This window comes from Harmonia axyridis, chromosome 6 (genome assembly GCF_914767665.1).
Source record: "Harmonia axyridis chromosome 6, icHarAxyr1.1, whole genome shotgun sequence".
Lineage (NCBI taxonomy): Eukaryota > Metazoa > Arthropoda > Insecta > Coleoptera > Coccinellidae > Harmonia > Harmonia axyridis.
In genome coordinates, this window is record NC_059506.1 from 6,379,494 (window position 1) to 6,400,148 (window position 20,655).

General features: G+C 32.5%; 1 protein-coding gene across 1 annotated transcript in view; it reads left to right on the top strand.

The window, feature by feature from the left end:
• Positions 1-7,457: 7,457 nt before the first annotated feature.
• Positions 7,458-20,655, top strand: part of LOC123682683 (serine-enriched protein) — a 61,521-nt gene continuing 48,323 nt past the window's right edge. The window contains exon 1 of the mRNA XM_045621444.1: positions 7,458-7,976. The gene's annotated coding sequence lies outside the window, so the exon portion shown is untranslated. The remainder of the gene's footprint in view (positions 7,977-20,655) is intronic.

Below are 20,655 nucleotides of genomic sequence, written 5' to 3' on the forward strand. Positions count from 1 at the left end.
ACCCTAAAGGAATAAATGTTCGAAAATTAGTTACTTCTTTGGGAAAAAAGAACACTCAACTCAACTTCAAATATTCAAAGATATTTATTTAAATGTATTCTTAAATAAATATCTTTAACTTCAAATATTCACATCACACAAGTGCCCCAAAAATTTCAACATTTCTGTTATAATTCCGATTCTAGTATTTCAATTGAACTTTAATTTTATAAAATAACAAAAAACGACAAATAGAATTAAATTTACTTACTCGTATCTAGACCTTGATCTTCGATTTGTAGAGCGATTGACACCTGCTCTTAACGTAGACCTCTGCATGTTGGCTGAGTAACACCTTATACTATGGTAACACTACAGTACCTAGTCACTTACGCTTAACTGTTGACTCTACGGAATGGGACAATTGTATTTATACCCGGTATTTAGGAGTCAGGTAGAAGTTAATTGCTCTCATTGTAGGGGGTGGACCAATCAGAGGCTTGCATTTTTCGAAGTAATTTTGTTCAGAAATCGTTGAATTTTCGTCTTAGTGGGGGTTCATTTTGCGAGGGCGTAGATCTTTTTTTTTTCTAGGGGTTTCGTCAGATATGCATAAATTATTTTATCAAAAATGAATACATTTGAAAAAGAACAAACTTCTTTCCCGTTAAAATCATTCAATACCTAAATTTATGATCATAATAAACAGAAAAAACATAAATTGGTTTAAACATGGCTACAAACTAATGACTCAAAAACAATTGTTGGGAAAGAGAAATAAAATCGCTTCTTTTACAACTGCAGTATTGAAATTGCATGACGAGAATGATACAACCGAAAACATGGGGTGTTGTATAACGGATGACAAATGCAAAAATCACAGATGGCAAAATAGGAGGCGACAAGTGGATATAAAGAAAAATGACAGACGTAGACGTGATCGTAGTGCAATAAAACTAATCATCTTGAAAGCCATAAGTAATGAACTCATAAACAGAAAAAGATTTTCTTCTGCTATGCCGATTTCAAAAGAAGTAAAATGATTATTGGTTCATTTTTATTGAAAAATTTTCATTCTTCGTCTTGGCAAGAATTCTGAAAGTTTATATTTTGGTGGGTAATTACCCCCATTCGCCCCCACATATCTACGCCCTGTTCATTGTGTTGTTCATCAGTTAGGTATGTTAAGAAGAGAAAAAGAGGAGTAGTTCATTTTCTTGTATGGTTTAGGATTTCTGACCTATTCTAGATTTACGATTTAAATGTTGTGGTTGATCCGTTTATGTTTGGTTTAAGAATTAAATTTCAAGATATATTCATCTAATCAAGGTATACTACTGCCAAAAGTCACCACTGAAATTCCAATTTTGATCGGTTCTACCAGGACCAGCATACCACACATTTTGCCGGGACGCAAAGTCAGTTATTAATATTCCTACTTTATGCATATTCTTCAAGGGAGAGTTTTTTTGTTAACATATTCTCTCGATAACTCAGAAATATTTCCCACACGACAAATTTCAATTCAGAAATTTTTGATTAGATACCGACTTCTTATTTATTCTTATTAATGAGAATGTTGGATGGGAATAAGTGTTGTATATACTATTGAAAATTAAGGTGAGATAATTACGAAACTACTCTTAAAAGGTACGAATACACTCTTTTCTGAAGAAAAACCTTATATTTAATAATTAAAGATTCATTTTATACATTATAACATAATAAGGAAAAGGTAAATTTATTGTGTTTATTAGATTCATTTAACCTGAAACAACATATAAAAGGATTCACTAGGGTGACACATGTATTGACAACGTGTATTGATAATATTTTTTCGAATTTAAGTGAAAAATGTGAATTGTTTGTTTATTTTAATGGAATATCGGATCACTCAGCTCAAAAAAATCCAAATACATTGGTCTCAGTGGGTTTCACGTTTCATACAGATCAGAGAACAGAGATTTGATAAAATAATTTTCATTTAATAATTCAATATTTGGATTAAACAATAAAAAAACACCGAAATTCCAGCTCAAACAAATGCTAGTAAGCCAAACTTAAAACTGATATAAAGCATAGCTATACAGGGTGGCCACTTTTTCAATGGATTGTATTGGTAACTTTTAAACCATAAGAGTTAGAAGGTCGATCAAATGGAGAAAAAGTTGCATGCATAGAAGCATTATCAAGCAGTTCAAACAAATCGAGATTATAAGGGCCGGTTATTGAGATATCATAAGAAAAGTAAATTCTGTCATTTTGATTTTTCTTTTTTTCCCACTTTATTTCAAATATTATCAAAAAATGTTACAGGAATTTTTTATTCGACAGTAAATTGTTCTCAATTTGACGTAATCAGTTTTCGTATCCAACGTTTCGTGCTCTCTGGGCCACCCTCAACCTCATTTTTTTCAATACGGACCTGTATATTTTATGACACTTTTCGAAATAACTTTTGACGCTGAATTCAACGATAAATCATACAATGTCATTCAAAGTTGATTTTCAGGTGATTTTGACCCTTATTTGCCATCTGTAATTTTTGCATTCGTAATGGGTATGCATTTACTCGTTGTTTTCGGTTTTTTGTTTCAATATCGTCACAAAATTTCAATACTGTTGTTATCAAAGTACTGAACTGAGTAATTCGCATCGAAAAATTGTCTGGGCCGTGTTATACAATTTATTGTGATTCATTCAAATTGCAATTTAATTGTGCAGATATCAGTTTTGAATTGATTATATCTAAACGGTGTTCCTAATGTGTACAAATGAAAATGACAGAATTCTCGGATCATTTTGAGAAAAAAGTCCTATAACATGAATCTGCAAACCCTTTGGTTTTGAGATACCGGTGTTAAAGTTTTTTTTTCTCATAGCACCTTCCCTTCACAAGATATTCAACTTGAATTGGCATAGATTTTCCAATTGAAACTTTTCATCTTGTGATATGCTTATTTTGTATGCAAATCTACAGGGTGATATTTTTTTTGGAAGGGTACCTGCTTCTTTCCACCAGAACTGGTTCTATAAAAAAATGAGAAGAGAAACTCTGGTCTAGTACAACACTTTTTGGTTTGTTGTAGTTTTGTCGTATCTGCTATCGATTTCGAAAAAAAAATTCAAACAGCTCTCTGGTAATCCTCAGGAAAATCCAAATTATTATGAAAATCCAGTTAGTAAGCTAAATTAATTATAACTTATGGTACTCATCAACAAATTCTGAAGGGAAGATTAATAAAAATTCGATAAACTAATAAATAATATAAGCATCACTAAAAAGTATGGCTATACAAGAAACACCCTGTATCTCGAAAACAAAGCGTTTGCAGGCTCTGTTTATGGGACTTTATTTTCTTAAAATTATCCATGGAATATTTTCCTTCGTAACTCCGGTTTAGGAAAACCCAGTGTAAGGTGAGAACAATCGAATCGGTAAGAAAAAAAAATATTTTGAGTAATTAAATTCCAACTTCGTTATCAAACCTCTTTTTCTCACATTACAGATATGAGTAAACGTTGTTGTAAAAAAACAAGAAAAAAGAAAGATCTCCGTCCTTGGTTTCGAGATTCCTTGGCATTTCTCGTTGCGAGGCGTATACATGAAAACCGAATTATATTTTTTTCTCTTGATATTTTTGGGCGCCCCTGCAGACCTTGCGCCCGTGGCAAGTGCCACCTTTGCCACGCCCTAGATACGGCACTGGCTGTAATGAGTTCATTAGAGCACTTTCTTTAGAACTGTAATGAACTCATTACGATACTGAAATAGAGAAAGATTATTTATGAACACAACTTTTCTGTGATAACTTTTTCGCAAATTTTACTTAGTGCAGGTAGTATAGATATCGGATGAAAGTCGTTAGGAGAATCACCTTTCTTTCCATGTTTTGAAATTGGAATTACCTACCTATTATGAATGTTTTCCAAGAAAGCCAATATTGAAAGTTTTATTATAGCGTTAGTCATATATACCTACATAATCTTCGTACGATTCCTTTTCTAGAAAGGTTTTTGAGAAGTTTATTGTCAATTTCGTCTATTCCTGTAGACTTACTGGTATTTAATGACTAAGGGCCGCTTTTACAATGTCAAATTAACTTTCTGGTAATTTGACCAAAAGGTATTCGGTGATTTGGGTTTCACAATTTTTTCCTACAACTGCCATGAAAAGTAGCTTGTTCTTCATAGCTTACCGAATTTCAAAACTATATATTGCTCATTTGAGACAAAGGCGTATACAGAAAGGATAATGGGAGAAATGAGATTTTTTTTCATAGAAATAAATGGGTGTTTGTATTGTGCCTACATGTACATGGTATAGCAAAAATATCAAACTCGTTCTCTGTATATGCCACTGGTTCAAGAAAATATAAATAAAAAAAGTCTTCTGTTTTTCTTTTCAAATATATCACTAGACTAGTTTATTTCTCAAGTATGTTTTGAGAAAAATGCTTTTTCACTTTTTAAAATTTAGTTTATTTGTTTATATCGATTCCAATGAATATATTTAGGAAATAAATACCGTCGTAGTATTTATACAACAGAGTACTCATATTCAAATTCATGTGTAGAAAGGTTATATGCAAAAAACAGGCAAAAAATGAAAATTTTCACCTTTTTCGCATTTTTTTTTCAATGTTTTATCATGAGATTTTGGTGTCAAACCTCAAATGCAAATTCTGTACCCCAGAAACAAAGAAAATAAATCGAAGAAATTAAAACTACCCCATCAACTGGGTTTTAGCAGAGATAGATATAATACGCCAATTTTGAACTATCGTTCGAGCCAGGTTTATCGGAAAAAAAACTTGATGAAAGAAAACGCCAAAAGATGAAATTTTTCTTGTATTTTTTTTGATGTTCCGTCACGAAATTTTGGTGCTTAACCTTAGATTCGGATTCAGCACCCAAAAAAATACATACGATCGAAGAAATCAAAACTACCCCATAAAATTCCCTTGAGGTGCACATGTGAGCACAAATTGACTGGATTACGTAGAGGTAATTTAATTCAGATTTCAGATTACAAATGAATCAAACTGAAAGTGATACTTTCATTCACTTTTTACAAATTCCATTAAAAAAATATTTTCGAGATTTTGAAAAAAAAAGAAGTTTCAAGTACCAATTTGAATGACAATTTATTTGTTTGGATTCCGAAAACTGACAGGAAAACCAAAAATGGCGGTGTGTGACGTCACACTAATAGAGCGTATTGCTCAGAAATTACATTGCACACCCTGTATCTAGCTTATGTTTCGAAAACGAGGTAAATGTCATAAGGCAAAAATGATTCTCCCGGTGTCATCCACATGACTATATAGGCTTGTCCGGTATAAAATGAAACACCCTGTATAAGACATGAACAGTAGACGAAGTTAATTTCGGCCTTAGAAACTCAGCCGCTCCATTCTCATTTCTTGCATATTATTATAGAAAATTTTTACTTGGTTATCAACCATTGTTATTTAATAAATAAGAAAATATTGGGAATATTGGACACAATTTTATTCTATTGTTTAATTTGTAACAACGCCGACGTTTCGAAGCAGTTCGTTTCTTTTTCAAGGCTAAAAAAATAAATAAATATACAGGGTGTTCCTAAATTGAACGTACAAAGGAAAAGGGAAGATTCCTTAAGGGAGTTTAAGAAAAAAAAGTCTTATAAACATGGGGTCGCAAACGTTTCGTTTTCGAGATACAGAGTGTTGAAGTTTGAATTTTTTTCAAGTTTTTTTCTTATAGTATCTTCACTTCACAAGATATTCAACTGAAATTTGGCATAGATATTACATTTGAGAGTTCTCACCACGTGACATGGCAATTTCGATAGAAGATCTACAGGGTGATATTTTTTCTGGAACAATGCCACCTGTTCTTCTGCAGAACTTTGTTTCGGTGAGCAACTGTTAATTTGAAAAAATGTAAAAAGAAGCTTTGTCCTTATACTAAACTTTTCGGTCTCTTGTAGTTTTGTCGTATCTACCAACGATTTCGAGAAAAAAAATTTTGAACAGTTGCTCACCAAAAAAAAGTTCTGCAGAAGAACAGGTGGCACTGTTCCAGAAAAAATATCACTCTGTAGATCTTCTATCGAAATTGCCATGTCACGTGGTGAGAACTCTCAAATGTAATATCTATGCCAAATTTCAGTTGAATATCTTGTGAAGTGTAGATACTATGAGAAAAAAACTTGAAAAAAATTCTAACTTCAACACTCTGTATCTCGAAAACGAAACGTTTGCGACCCCATGTGTATGGGACTTTTTTTTCTTAAACTCACTTAAGGAATCTCCCCTTTTCGTTTGTACGTTCAATTTAGGAACACCCTGTATAAGGCATACAATATGACATAACATGATAACACATTACCTAGTTACGACAAACAATATTGTACGTTTATTAAAATCATTAAAACAATTTTCAAGGAATCGAAATTCTTTCACACCGCAAATCAACATCAACATCCATTAAGTTATTTTCAATATTTAAAATATAAAACTCCTCATAGCTTAGAATCGGGATTAGTATAAAAGATACCTTGCGCTGACTGTAGCAAGTGTTATATTGGCCAAACAAAACAATATTTACGAGATAGAATTAAACAACATAAATATGATAGTAAGAGTATAAATTTTAATAAAACAGCTTTAACTTTACATCAAATGACTACAGGCCATAAATTTGATTTTGATAATGTACAGATTCTTGATAGGGAAGAGGTTGGTTATAATAGAAATATAAGCGAAATGATTAATATAAAAGTAAATAACACAGTTAATCACAGAGAAGATGTACAACACCTAAGCACGATTTATAATAATATAATAAAAAGGTGAGTGCTGGCCACGTCAATAGTGTTAAGTCCATTTAATATTTTTATCGTAATCGTATGTTTATGTCATTGTCATATTGAAAATAACTTAATGGATGTTGATGTTAATTTTCTGCGGTGTGAAAGAATTTCGATTCCTTGAAAATTGTCTTAATGATTTTAATAAACGTACAATATTGTTTGTCGTAACTAGGTAATGTGTTATCATGTTATGTCATATTGTATGCCTTATATATTTATTTATTTTTTTAGCCTTGAAAAAGAAACGAACTGTTTCGAAACGTCGGCGTTGTTACAAATTAAACAATAGAATAAAATTGTGTCCAATATTCCCAATATTTTCTTATTTATTATAGAAAATAATAGGTATCGAAGTGATATTGTATTGAATATAGCAAAGTGATATTGTATTAAATGAATAAAAATAAACTTAAATAATTATACGAACAAAGCCAAATTATAAAAGCGAACTTATTTGTGTATGCAACCCTAAATACATATTGGAGAATTGTGAGTAATATACAATTCTCCAACACTCGTCATGCAATTTCAATACTGCAATTATCACCGAAGCGATTTTATTTCCCTTTCCCAACAATTGTTTTTGAGTCATTAGTTTGTAGGCATGTTATACATATTTATGTTTTTTCTGTTTATTTGTTTATTATGATCACAAATTTAGGTTAGAATGATTTTTACGGGAAAGAAGTTTGTTGTTTTTAAAATGTTCCTTGTTGTGTATATACGTTCAAAGTGTATTCACTTTTGATAAAATAATTTCGTATCTGACGAAACCCCTAGAAAAAGAAAGATCTACGCCCTTGAGAAATGAACCCCATTAAGGAGAGCAGACGAAAATTCAACGATTTCTGAACAAAATTACTTCAAAAAATGGAGGCCTCTGATTGGTCCACCCCCTACAATGAGAGCAATTAACTTCTACCTGACTCTTAAATACGGGGGTTTAAATACAATTGTCCCATTCCGTGAAGTCAAGTGTGAGTGAGTAGGTGCTGTGGTAGTGTGGTGTAAGCACAGAATAGAGAGGTAATACCTCTCTATTCTGTGGTGTAAGTTTCTCAGCCAACATGCAGAGGTCTACGCCAAGAGCGGTTGTCAATCGCTCTACAAATCGGAGATCAAGGTCGAGATACGAGTAAGTAAATTTAATTCTATTTGTCGTTTTTTGTTATTTTATCAAATTAAAGTTCATTTGAAATACCAGAATCGGAATTATAACAGAAACGTTGAAGTTTTTGGGGCACTTTTGTGTAATTGTGTTGTGAATATTTGAAGTGAACTTGAGTGTAATCTTTTTTCCTAAAAAAGTACTAATTTTCGAAAAATTTTTTCCGTTAGGCTAGACTAGGCATCAATTAATCTGAATGCTTGTTTTTGAATGTTAACAATTCAAAATCGAAAATTCTATGTTTCTGTCGTATACCGTTTTATTTGTTTTCAAAAACTTTTCGCATGAAGTACAGAGCCGTATCTAGGTAATATTGCGCCTGTGGCAATATATTAGCAACGCCCCCCATTTTCTGAGATCTAAGATTTTCATCGATTATATTTTCTTGAGGTATTTTTTCTTCATAATTTAAGTCATATATTTTCATTAAAGTTTTAAAATAATACACAATATTATACAGGACCGGGTGTATAAGAATATTTGCGAAAAAATTCAGGGACCGATTTCTTGTCAAAATATTGGGTGGATCTTTCATATAAACTTTTTTTTTTGAGCCTCTCCCTAAATATGGCGCCCAAAAAGTAGTTTTTAATTTGTGAAAAGTTTATAATTATTTCTTTTCGTCACAATTATTTTATATTTGTACGAATGAAAATCTCAATAAAAATATCGTTTTGACATGCGCCTATTATTAAAATTTGAGGTCGAAAATAATTCGAACCTCCACAACTCAGGCGTATTATCTGTTGAAATTTCCTTTTCTCAAAAACCACGAATTTTAGCAAAAAATTACAAGAGACCTCATTTGTTAAGAATGGATCAGTCTATCAAGAATTAATGTTCTTATTATAAATTTTAATGAAGAAAAAGTAATTGCGGATAAAGTTTAAGGGTTGGCTTTTTCTACCCCTTGAAATCATAGAGGAACACTACCAACAATTTTTTTTAATGCCTTTTCGACCTCTTGAAATGTCAGCTTAATTTCATTTTTGAGAATGTCTTGGTTTTCAAGAAAATAATTGAAAACTACTATTCGGGAACTGTCTTTAGGGGGCTGTAACAAAGCGGGAATGGGCTGAAAAAAAAGTTTATATGAAAGACGCCCTATTTTTTGACAAGGATCATCCCCTCTTTTTTCGATACTACCGTGCATGTATTTACTTATTTTATTGAACACATTGAAATACACATTTTATATATGTACAGGGTGGGCAAATTTTGATGTTTTAGCACTACAACTTTTAAACCAGATGAGATAGACAAAATCTGATTCCCCATTCTAGGTCTCTTTTTCTGAGAAACTAACAAGGGTAGTATTCATTTTTGGCCAATTACTTTTGTTTTCGAGTTATAAGCGAAAATTGGAAAAATGGCGATATCGAAAAACATTTATATCTCAGCTAATACTGATGATAGAGCTCTGAAATTAAAACATTATACAGGCACTTTTTTACGTAGAATCCAGTGGCGTGCTCGCATTTTCAAAAGGGTTTTTAATTACGAAGCTATGACCCAAAGTTATGTTTTTTCAAATAGGAACACTAGATTTTTGTGCCGTTTTCTGAAAGCTTAATTTTTCCTGATTTCAAAAATATATAACATCGTATGATTCGTATCGAAATAAATAACAGAAAATGGTCAAAAACCTTTTTTTATCTAAGAGTCTCAATATTTCTATGGTTTCAAATGTTGATGAGCACAGAAAAATTGAGCTCTCTATAACAAGTGCAGTGTCCTTCCGTCAATCTGTTTATTTATATGCTTTCCACTTATTTCTACAAAATTCGAATCTAGATATGTTTTATAAATTTTTCATCGAAAAATTGATTTGGAAATGACGGAGAAACCACAAGATCGAATTTTTCAATCGAAAGAGTTATATTGAGATGCATGCATCAGAAGATTGTTTACATAGGTCTCCACAATCAATACGCACGAGTACAAATCCATTTTAAACAGCATATGAAACAATGCATATATGATTGAAATCAACAATTTAATTACGAAGTGACAAACTAGAAATAATATTTAATCTAATAATGACAATTGCACAATGCACAGTCGACACCTCTTCTCGATATTTCAATAGATGAATATTTGAAACTGTGTTCAAGCTACCTAGGAAACTTTTTCCAAGTTCGTTTATCTTTTCGAAACTATTTGTATAAAATAAATATAGATTCGAATTTTGTAGAAATAAGTGAAAAGCATAGGAATAATCAGATTGACGGAAGGACACTGCACTTGTTATAGAGAGCTCAATTTTTCTGTGCTCATCACCAGTTGAAACCATAGAAATATTGAGAGTCTTAAGTAAAAAAAGGTTTTGACCATTTTCTGTTATTTATTTTAATACGAATCATACGATGTTATATATTTTTGAAATCAGGAAAAATTAAGCTTTCAGAAAATGGCACAGAAATCTAGTGTTCCCATTAGAAAAAACATAACTTTGGGTCATAGCTTCGTAATTAAAAACTCTTTTGAAAATGCGAGCACGCCACTGGATTCTACGTGAAAAAGTGCCTGTATAATGTTTTAATTTCAGAGCTCTATAATCAGTATTAGCTGAGATATAAATGTTTTTCGATATCGCCATTTTTCCAATTTTCGCTTATAACTCGAAAACAAAAGTAGTTGGCCAAAAATGAATACTACCATAGCCTTCTTCAACTTGTTGAAGACGGCTGTGATACTACCCTTGTTAGTTTCTCAGAAAAAGAGACCGAGAATGGGGTATCAGATTTTGTCTATCTCATCTGGTTTAACAGTTGTAGTGCTAAAACATCGAAATTTGCATATAATTGTTGTATTTGTAATTATTGTATTGTACATATAATCGTATAAAATTGTATCAAGGAATTGTATTAAAGTTTTGTTAATTATTTTAGAACTAGTACGCAAATGTTAGGGAAGGCTAGAAATATTTCCAGATTTCTCGTCCTCCCTTGTTGCGAGGCGTATGTATACATGAAAACCTAGTTGTGATCTTTCGAATTATTTCGCCTGGTGCTCCAATATTCTGTTCTTTGGTATTTTTCGGCGCCCCTGTAGATCTTGCGCCCGTGGCAAATGCCACCTTTGCCACGCCCTAGATACGGCTCTAATAAAGTAGATATAAGAAAAATTTTTTGTAATTTGGTAGAATTAATTTACATATATCATCTTTTCTAGACTGATATCTCAATGCAGAATTGAGACAGAATTCAGTGGAAAATATTGAATTTTCGGAGACCTCAGGGGAAAAGAGTTTCCAGGAGATTTTTGGTTTCGATATTTTCTTGAAACCGGGACCTAACAACATTTTGATCGATGGACATTACTACCATAAAAAATGGATTGAAAGTACGAATGAGACGTCAGAATCAGATTTTGACGAAATTAATATTTATCCTGTTAAAAAATTTTTCTTGAACCAAGACCCTGAAAACAAGAGATATAACACTATTTTGATCGATGGACTCTACTACCGTAGAAAATCTATTGAAACTACGAATGAGAGGTCATCAGAATCAGATTTTGACGAAATTAATCATTATCCTGTAAAAAATTTTTTCTTGAACCAAGACCCTGAAAACGAGAGATATAACACTATTTTGATCGATGGACTCTACTGCAGTAGAAAAACGATTGAAAGTACGAATGAGAGGTCATCAGAATCAGATTTTGACGAAATTAATCATTATCCTGTAAAAAAATTTTTCTTGAACCAAGACCCTGAAAACGAGAGATATAACACTATTTTGATCGATGGACTCTACTACCGTAGAAAATCGATTGAAAGTACGAATGAGAGGTCAGAATCAGATTTCGATGAAATTAATATTTTACTGTAAACATTTTTTTCTTGAACCAAGACCCTGAAAACGAGAGACATAACACTATTTTGATCGATGGACTCTACTACCGTAGAAAATCGATTGAAAGTACGAATGAGAGGTCAGAATCAGATTTTGATGAAATTAATATTTATCCTGTAAAATTTTTTTTCTTGAACCAAGACCCTGAAAACGAGAGACATAACACTATTTTGATCGATGGACTCTACTACCGTAGAAAATCGATTGAAAGTACGAATGAGAGGTCAGAATCAGATTTTGACGAAATCATTATCCTGTAAAAATTTTTTTCTCTAACGAAGACCCTGAAAACGAAAGACATAACAACATTTCGATCGATGGACTCAACTACCGTAGAAAATCGATTGAAAGTACGAATGAGAGGTCAGAATCAGATTTTGACGAAATTAATCATTATCCTGTAAAAATTTTTTTCTTGAACCAAGACCCTGAAAACGAGAGACATAACACTATTTTGATCGATGGACTCTACTACCGTAGAAAATCGATTGGAAGTACGAATGAGAGGTCAGAATCAGATTTTGATGAAATTAATATTTATCCTGTAAAATTTTTTTTCTTGAACCGAGACCCTGAAAACGAGAGACATAACACTATTTTGATCGATGGACTCTACTACCGTAGAAAATCGATTGAAAGTACGAATGAGAGGTCAGAATCAGATTTTGACGAAATTAATCATTATCCTGTAAAAAATTTTTTCTCTAACGAAGACCCTGAAAACGATAGACATAACAACATTTCGATCGATGGACTCAACTACCGTAGAAAATCGATTGAAAGTACGAATGAGAGGTCAGAATCAGATTTTGACGAAATTAATCATTATCCTGTAAAAATTTTTTTCTTGAACGAAGACCCTGAAAACGATAGACATAACAACATTTCGATCGATGGACTCTACTACCGTAGAAAATCGATTGAAAGTACGAATGACAGGTCAGAATCAGATTTTGACGAAATTAATCATTATCCTGTAAAAAATTTTTTCTCTAACGAAGACCCTGAAAACGATAGACATAACAACATTTCGATCGATGGACTCAACTACCGTAGAAAATCGATTGAAAGTACGAATGAGAGGTCAGAATCAGATTTTGACGAAATTAAACATTATCCTGTAAAAATTTTTTTCTTGAACGAAGACCCTGAAAACGATAGACATAACAACATTTCGATCGATGGACTCAACTACCGTAGAAAATCGATTGAAAGTACGAATGAGAGGTCAGAATCAGATTTTGACGAAATTAATCATTATCCTGTAAAAAATTTTTTCTTGAACGAAGACCCTGAAAACGATAGACATAACAACATTTCGATCGATGGACTCAACTACCGTAGAAAATCGATTGAAAGTACGAATGAGAGGTCAGAATCAGATTTTGACGAAATTAATCATTATCCTGTAAAAAATTTTTTCCTGAACCAAGACCCTGAAAGCGAGAGACAATTGCTACCTGTTCGACAAGAAGAGGAACATGAATTCAACAATGATCTCATCGGTCACTATTCAGAGGTAACTATCATCAATTATTCTTATCTTAAACACTTAAACTCATCATTCAAAACAGATATTTCATTAGTTCCAAAGCCCCTTTATCTAAATTGCTATGTTTGTTTTTTTATAATCTTACAGGAATTCAATTTGAAAATTACCACGATCCCCCTAATGATTCGATAGTTAGTTAATGATGCTGAAGATGAATTCAGAATTTCGTATAAAAAAAAATATAAAAAATTAATTTAGGTATGTGTCGCAAAAAAAAACCGATCCGAAATATCGCGTGTTTTGTATCTTGGGTAAATATTATTTTACAGAGCTCTGATTTCGATTTCAGAACTACCGATTGGCAAATTTATGTTTTTCGGTGTTCGTATTTCAGGGAAGCAGAAATTTGTTATTCCTTTAATTTTTATTGAAGGAATAACATATTTTGCGTGAAGTTTTCCACACTTTATAAATATTAAGCTGGAAGATAACAGAATTTGAATTATAAAATATAAGTAACAAAATAATTATAATATTCAGCCTTCTGGTAAATCTACCACTGATGAACTATAGGTATAAATTGAATTCAGGCTTCAGATTTTTCTGCTTAGCTTCGAATTTATAAATCCATCGAACTATTCGTTTTTTTTGTCATTGAGATTTTTGAGTAAAGCAATCGGATGAACCATTATTTCAAATGAGCCAACGCTTAACGCTAGTTAATTTCATATAAGAAATCATCTATGAAATTCGATTAAATACAAACAAAATTGTTCGATGCAATCTTCTAGAAATTCGACTTTATCGGAAAAAGTAGAAAATACCACTCTCTAATATTTGCCGCCCCGGCAAAATGCCGGTTTGCCTGTCTCTAGAGCGGACCCTTTGACGGAAAAATACACTAGGTACAGAAGGTACTAGGCAGGTTTTAGCATTTAAAAGGTTATATATGAAGATGAAGGAAACGTTATAAAAGTGACACGCAATGCAATAACCCTAGTTTGGAATTCCAAGAATTTCTAAACTTCAACAAGCATTTACCTCAATTTGTGTATTTTTCTAAATTCTTGGAATTTCAAACTAGGGTTGTTTTGGACAATGCGATGCCGTATGATAATTGAATTCATAAATCGTTAATAGACCATAGAAATCAATTACCGTTTCAGAAATATACAGGAGAATTGGTGTTTTTATGGGACAGCCCATATATGAATCGAAACAATTGTAGAGGGTGGGCAAATTTTGATGTTTTAGCACTACAACTTTTAAACCAGATGATGACAAAATCTGATACCCCATTCTCGGTCTCTTTTTCTGAGAAACAAACAAGGGTAGTATTCATTTTTGGCCAATTTCTTTTGTTTTCGAGTTATAAGCGAAAATTGGAAAAATGGCGATATCGAAAAACATTTATATCTCAGCTAATACTGATGATAGAGCTCTGAAATTAAAACATTATACAGGCACTTTTTTACGTAGAATCCAGTGGCGTGCTCGCATTTTCAAAAGGGTTTTCAATTACGAAGCCATGAACCAAAGTTATGTTTTTTTAAATGGGAACACCTTATTTCTGTGTCCTTTTTCGAGAGCTTAATTTTTCCTGATTTCAAAAATATATAACATCGTACGGTTTGAATCAATATAAATAATAGAAAATGGTCAAAAACCCTTTTTACATCTAAGAGTCAATATTTCTATGATTTCAACTGTTGATGAACACAGAAAAATATAAAAACCCTGTATATCTACGAGAATAATCTTCTAATGGAACCATCTCATTACAACTCTCTCGAATGATTGAACAGTCGATCATGTGGATCTTTTCGTTATTTCCGAATCCTTTTTGAAATGAAAAATTTATAAAATATAGGTATCTAGTTTCATATTTTGTAGAAATTAGTAAAAGGCACGGAAATAATCAGATTGATGGAAGGACACTGCTCTTGTTATAGGAATCTCTATTTTGCTGTGTTCATCAACAGTTGCAACCATAGAAATATTGAGACTCTTAGGTGAAAAAAGGTTTTTTACCTTTTTCTATTATTTATATCAATACATACCATACGATGTTATATATTTTTGAAATCAGGGAAAATTAAGCTTTCTAAAAATGGCATAGGAATCTAGTCTTCCTATTTGAAAAAACATAACTTTGGGTCATAGCTTCGTAATTAAAAACCCTTTTGGAAAGACGAGCACGCCACTGTGCTTCTATCTCCTTCTTACCTTCAATCGTGCATCTATAAGGTCTTTTGCTACAGTATTTATCCACTATATAAGATCTATTCTGGCTTCATAATATTTTACCGAACCAACATAATATTTACCTTTAGCAAATATATTTTTATATTTATCTACAAGATTTTGAATAGTTGTTTCTTCATAATTATTCAAATTACTTGTTAGGACAAAAATTTCTGCGTCTACATGTTCATTGAAATTTATTTGATACCCTTCTGTTTTTTTTTTGTAGAATCAGAAATTTTCTGTTCTACCTCCAATTTTTCATTTTGTATTGATCTAAATTTTGTTATCTAATCTAATCCAATTAAAAAATCATTTTCATTACTTATTATGAATACGTCTATGTATTCTTCTACATTCAATATTTTTGCTTTTACTGTTATCATACCATTTGTTTTATTCACAACATTAATTGTTCTCAAGTTAAATTTTTGCGGATACTTCCAACGTGTCATTCAATGTTATTTTGAGCTTAATTAATGGTGGAATTATTAGTTTTTCGGATCCGTGGTGTTAAATTCTACTTCTAATGTTTAATTATTAACGTGTTGCATTCTTCCTTCTTTTTTTTATGAACCAGAAACGTATTCCTTCATCTTTATTTCACAAATTTCACAAGGTGACTTGACTGTATTTTCTTTGTTAGAGTAGTACTTGACTTTTTTTCCAAAAATTTTCTTATATACCAAATGTTCTAATTTTCCTATTTCATTATAAAGATCTTCTACTTTTTTCAAATTCCCTCTATCAATCATGTCGATAACAAAATTTGGTAAACCTGTTGCAATCAGATCTATCAATGTTTCACTATCAATGGATTTTCTTGCTTCTAGCAGAAGTTTTTTTTTTTCATCGCGTATTCTATTAGAGAAACTTCTTGGTATTTGAATGAGAACGAGAATGAGAGAAATCTTATAGAAGACCAACCTTTACCTGTGAATGTTTTACAAAAACTATCTCTCCATATTTCTCATTTTGATTTAATGGTTAGTTTCATTAGTGTACAACTATACCAATCTATAGCACCTTTATCCATTAATGATTTCTCGATTTCAATTTTGTTTTCATCCCTAGATATGTGAAATCACTCGCATTTTTTCTCATATCCAGTAATCCATTGGCCTGCGCTCGAAATTCTCCCATCAAAATTTTCGATTGTGAATCTATCTGCTATTTCTCCTATTAGTATATGTTCCGAACTGCAGTTTGAACTCCACTCTTTTCGAGTAATTTTTCCAACGCTTTCATTAGTGGCTGTTCAGAGTTATTCACATGATCACCAATATTCAATGTTGGATGTTGGTTCAGTATCAAGATTTCAGGGGAGTATTTTTCAGGTCAAAATAAGACTTTTTTTCTATAAACATGTGTCTGCAAATGTTTCGTTACCAAACTACAGAGCGTTGAGTTGAGATTTTTTCAGTTTTTTCTTCATAGCTCTTTCAGCTTTTGAGATATTAAGATTTAATTTGGAATATAGGTTCATTAGGTTCCTTATTGTTTAGGAAATGTCTGAGGAACCTTGTTTTTCAGATCACAAACTAAATACGTAGAGTTTTTTGTTGATTGTGATAATAGGTTCTATTCTTTTGTTGAAAATTGTAATTGAATGGAGCAAATTTTAAAAAAATATTTACTTTTTTCTCGATTACGATCGCAAATATGTGAAAAGGACAAGACACAAAAAATTTATGAACAAAATAAAGAATTCATTTCATATGTTGGAATCCACCAGCGGCGTACTACAAAATTTTATAGGGCGAAAAAGGTCTTGACTCCTGAAAAATATCTTCCTGTAGCTGGTTACAATCAGTAGGCATACTGGATGACCTAAATCCTAAAACATAACCTACATTTCAAATTTGTCATGAAGCTATGAAGAAAAAATTAAAAAAATCTTGGAATTTTAACGCTTTCAATTAGGTCATGCATCGTTTGACGACACATGCTATTGAAAAAAGTCTTATTTTGACCTAAAAACTACGCTAATCTTGATACTAATTTTGAACACTCTGTATAGTAGAAAATAATAAACTTTTGTTCAAAAATTGCAAATGTTTTTGCTATGGCTTTTACACATTCCTTTTATATTTCAAAAATTTGACTATGTAGTAATAAAACAAAAATATGAAAAGTGATTTCATGTTCAATATTAATTTTTGCAGATTGATCACGAAGAATACCATCATTGCGAACCTGTAATACCTGACCATATTGTTGAGCCAGGTCAAATAATTGAGCCAATTCCACTGACCAAACTATTTCAAGAAGGATCCAAATACAAAGCTACAGTTGTGTCCATTGAGGATCCGTCGAAATTTTGGATATCAATGAACTACCTTGATTTGGAGAAATCGTCGAAATAAATGGAGAAATCCTACAAAGAAAATACAGCTGTATATTTCATTCCATTTTTAATTAATTCAATTCCATTCCATAATTAATTAAATAAAAACTTGTACTGGGTAGCTGAATTGAATGGAGTTTACTTTCGAGCTGCCATATTCGATTGTAGAAAAGATACCAAAAAAGTAAACGAAAAGTAGACTGTGAGAAGATTTTCTTCATGAGGCAGTGTTACAGTAAACTCCCAGTTCTAGCTGTCAGAAGAAGACTTGCTGATGTTCAGCCCCCATAAGAAGCTATGCCGTGGTCAGATTAAGCATGCCGAAATTTATCGATTTGGCATTGCTTCAGGTTTACAAGGCGGAGGTTGAAGAAATCGACAGATTCCAAAACGTCGTTAATGTTAGATTGATCAATAATCACGACGTATCATTGACAGTGATTCTGGCCACTAATGGACATGTGATTTACACCAGAGTGACGCAATAGAAAACAGTAATCGACCAGAATTCCAAAATAAAAGTATGGTGTTTTCAATATTTCCCAACATTCCAAGAGTTGGAATGCTAGAGTGTCCCATGGCGCTTTGAAACTCATAAATATGAGAACTTAGCGTTGACCACAGATTTAATGTATCCGCAATATTTCGAGAGAAAAAATACCACAAAGCTTCTTAATAAAATTGAGAAGATTAAATTCCATACAATCGTCAAGAAGCCAGTAAGGAGACATCTAATGATGTGTTATGTCGAATCTGGGATTGGCATTGAGGAGATGATCAAGCTAGCGTATGGGGATTTGATGGTTCCTAGCCCGCCTACAAACATTGAAAAAGATTTAAAGTGTTCGGTTGAGGAGGAAGAACAGGAAAAGTGAACAACCTTTTTCGAGAAGGATCTGAATACAAAGCTACTGTTGTGTCCATTGAGGATCCGTCGAAATTTTGGATATCAATGAACTACCCTGATTTGGAGAAATTCTCGAAAGAGATGGAGAAATTCTACAGAAAAAATACAGCTGCATAAGCCATTCCCCCGTTCCTGTTAATATATTGAATGAAAACTTGTACTGTGTAGCTGAATTGAATGGAGTTTACTTTCGAGCAGTCATAAGCAATTGTAGAAAAGATACAAAAAAGTAAACATTTTCTTCTTCGATTTTGGGATGGCACGAGAAGATTTCCTTCATGAGGCAGTGTTACAATAAACTCCCAGCTCGAGCTGTCAGAACAGGACTTGCTGACGTTCAATCTCCATACGAAGTTATGCCGTGGTCAGATGAAGCATGCCAAAATTTATCGATTTAGCATTTCTTCAGGTTTTCAAGGCGGCGATCGCAATAATAGACATATTCCAAAATATCCTTAATGTTAGATTGAATAATAATCACTACGTACCATTGACGATGATTCTGGACACTAATGGAGATGTGATTTAAACCAGAGTGAGGCAACAGAAAACAGTAATCGACCAGAATTCCAAAATAAAAGTATGCTGGTTTCAATATTTCCCAACATTCCAAGAGTTGGAAAGCTGGAGTGTTCCATGGCGCTTTGAAACACATAAATATGAGAACTTAGCATTGACCACATATTCAATGTATCCGCAATACTTCGAGAGAAAAAATACCACAAAGCTTCTCAATGAAATTGAGAAGATTAAATTCCATACAATCGTCGAGAAGCCAGTAAGGAGACATCTGATGATGTGTTATGTCGAATCTGGGATTGGCATTGAGGAGATGATCAAGCTAGCGTATGTGGATTTGATGGTTCCTATCACGCCTTCAAACATTGAAAAAGATATAAAGTGTTCGGTTGAGGAGGAAGAACAGGAAAAGTGAACAACCTATTTGGAGAAAGATCCAAATAAAAATATACTGTTGTGTCCATTGAGGATCCGTAGAAATTTTGAATAGCAATGAACTACTCTGATTTGGAGAAATTCTACAAAGAAAATTCAGCTGCATATGTCATTCCCGTTAATTCATTAAATAAAAACTTGTACTGTGTAGCTGAATTGAATGGAGTTTACTTTCGAGCAGTCATAGGCGATTGTTGAAAAGATACAAAAAAGTAAACATTTTCCTCTGTTCAATATTAATTTCAGCAGATTGATCACAAAGCCAGGTCAAAAAATTTAGCCAATTCCACTGAACAACCTATTTCTAGATTCTAGAAGGATCCAAATAAAAAGCTACTGTTGTGTCCATTGAGAATCCGTCGAAATTTTGGATAGCAATGAACTACCCTGATTGGGGAAATCCTCGAAAGGGATGGAGAAATTCTACAACGAAAATACAGCTGTATAAGCCATTCCCGTTAATTCATTAAAAAAAAACTTGTACTGTATAGCTGAATTGAATGGAGTTTACTTTCGAGCAGTCATAGGCGATTGTTGAAAAGATACAAAAAAGTAAACATTTTCCTCTGTTCAATATTAATTTCAGCAGATTGATCACAAAGCCAGGTCAAAAAATTTAGCCAATTCCACTGAACAACCTATTTCTAGATTCTAGAAGGATCCAAATAAAAAGCTACTGTTGTGTCCATTGAGGATCCGTCGAAATTTTGGATAGCAATGAACTACCCTGATTGGGGAAATCCTCGAAAGGGATGGAGAAATTCTACAACGAAAATACAGCTGTATAAGCCATTCCCGTTAATTCATTAAATAAAAACTTGTACTGTATAGCTGAATTGAAT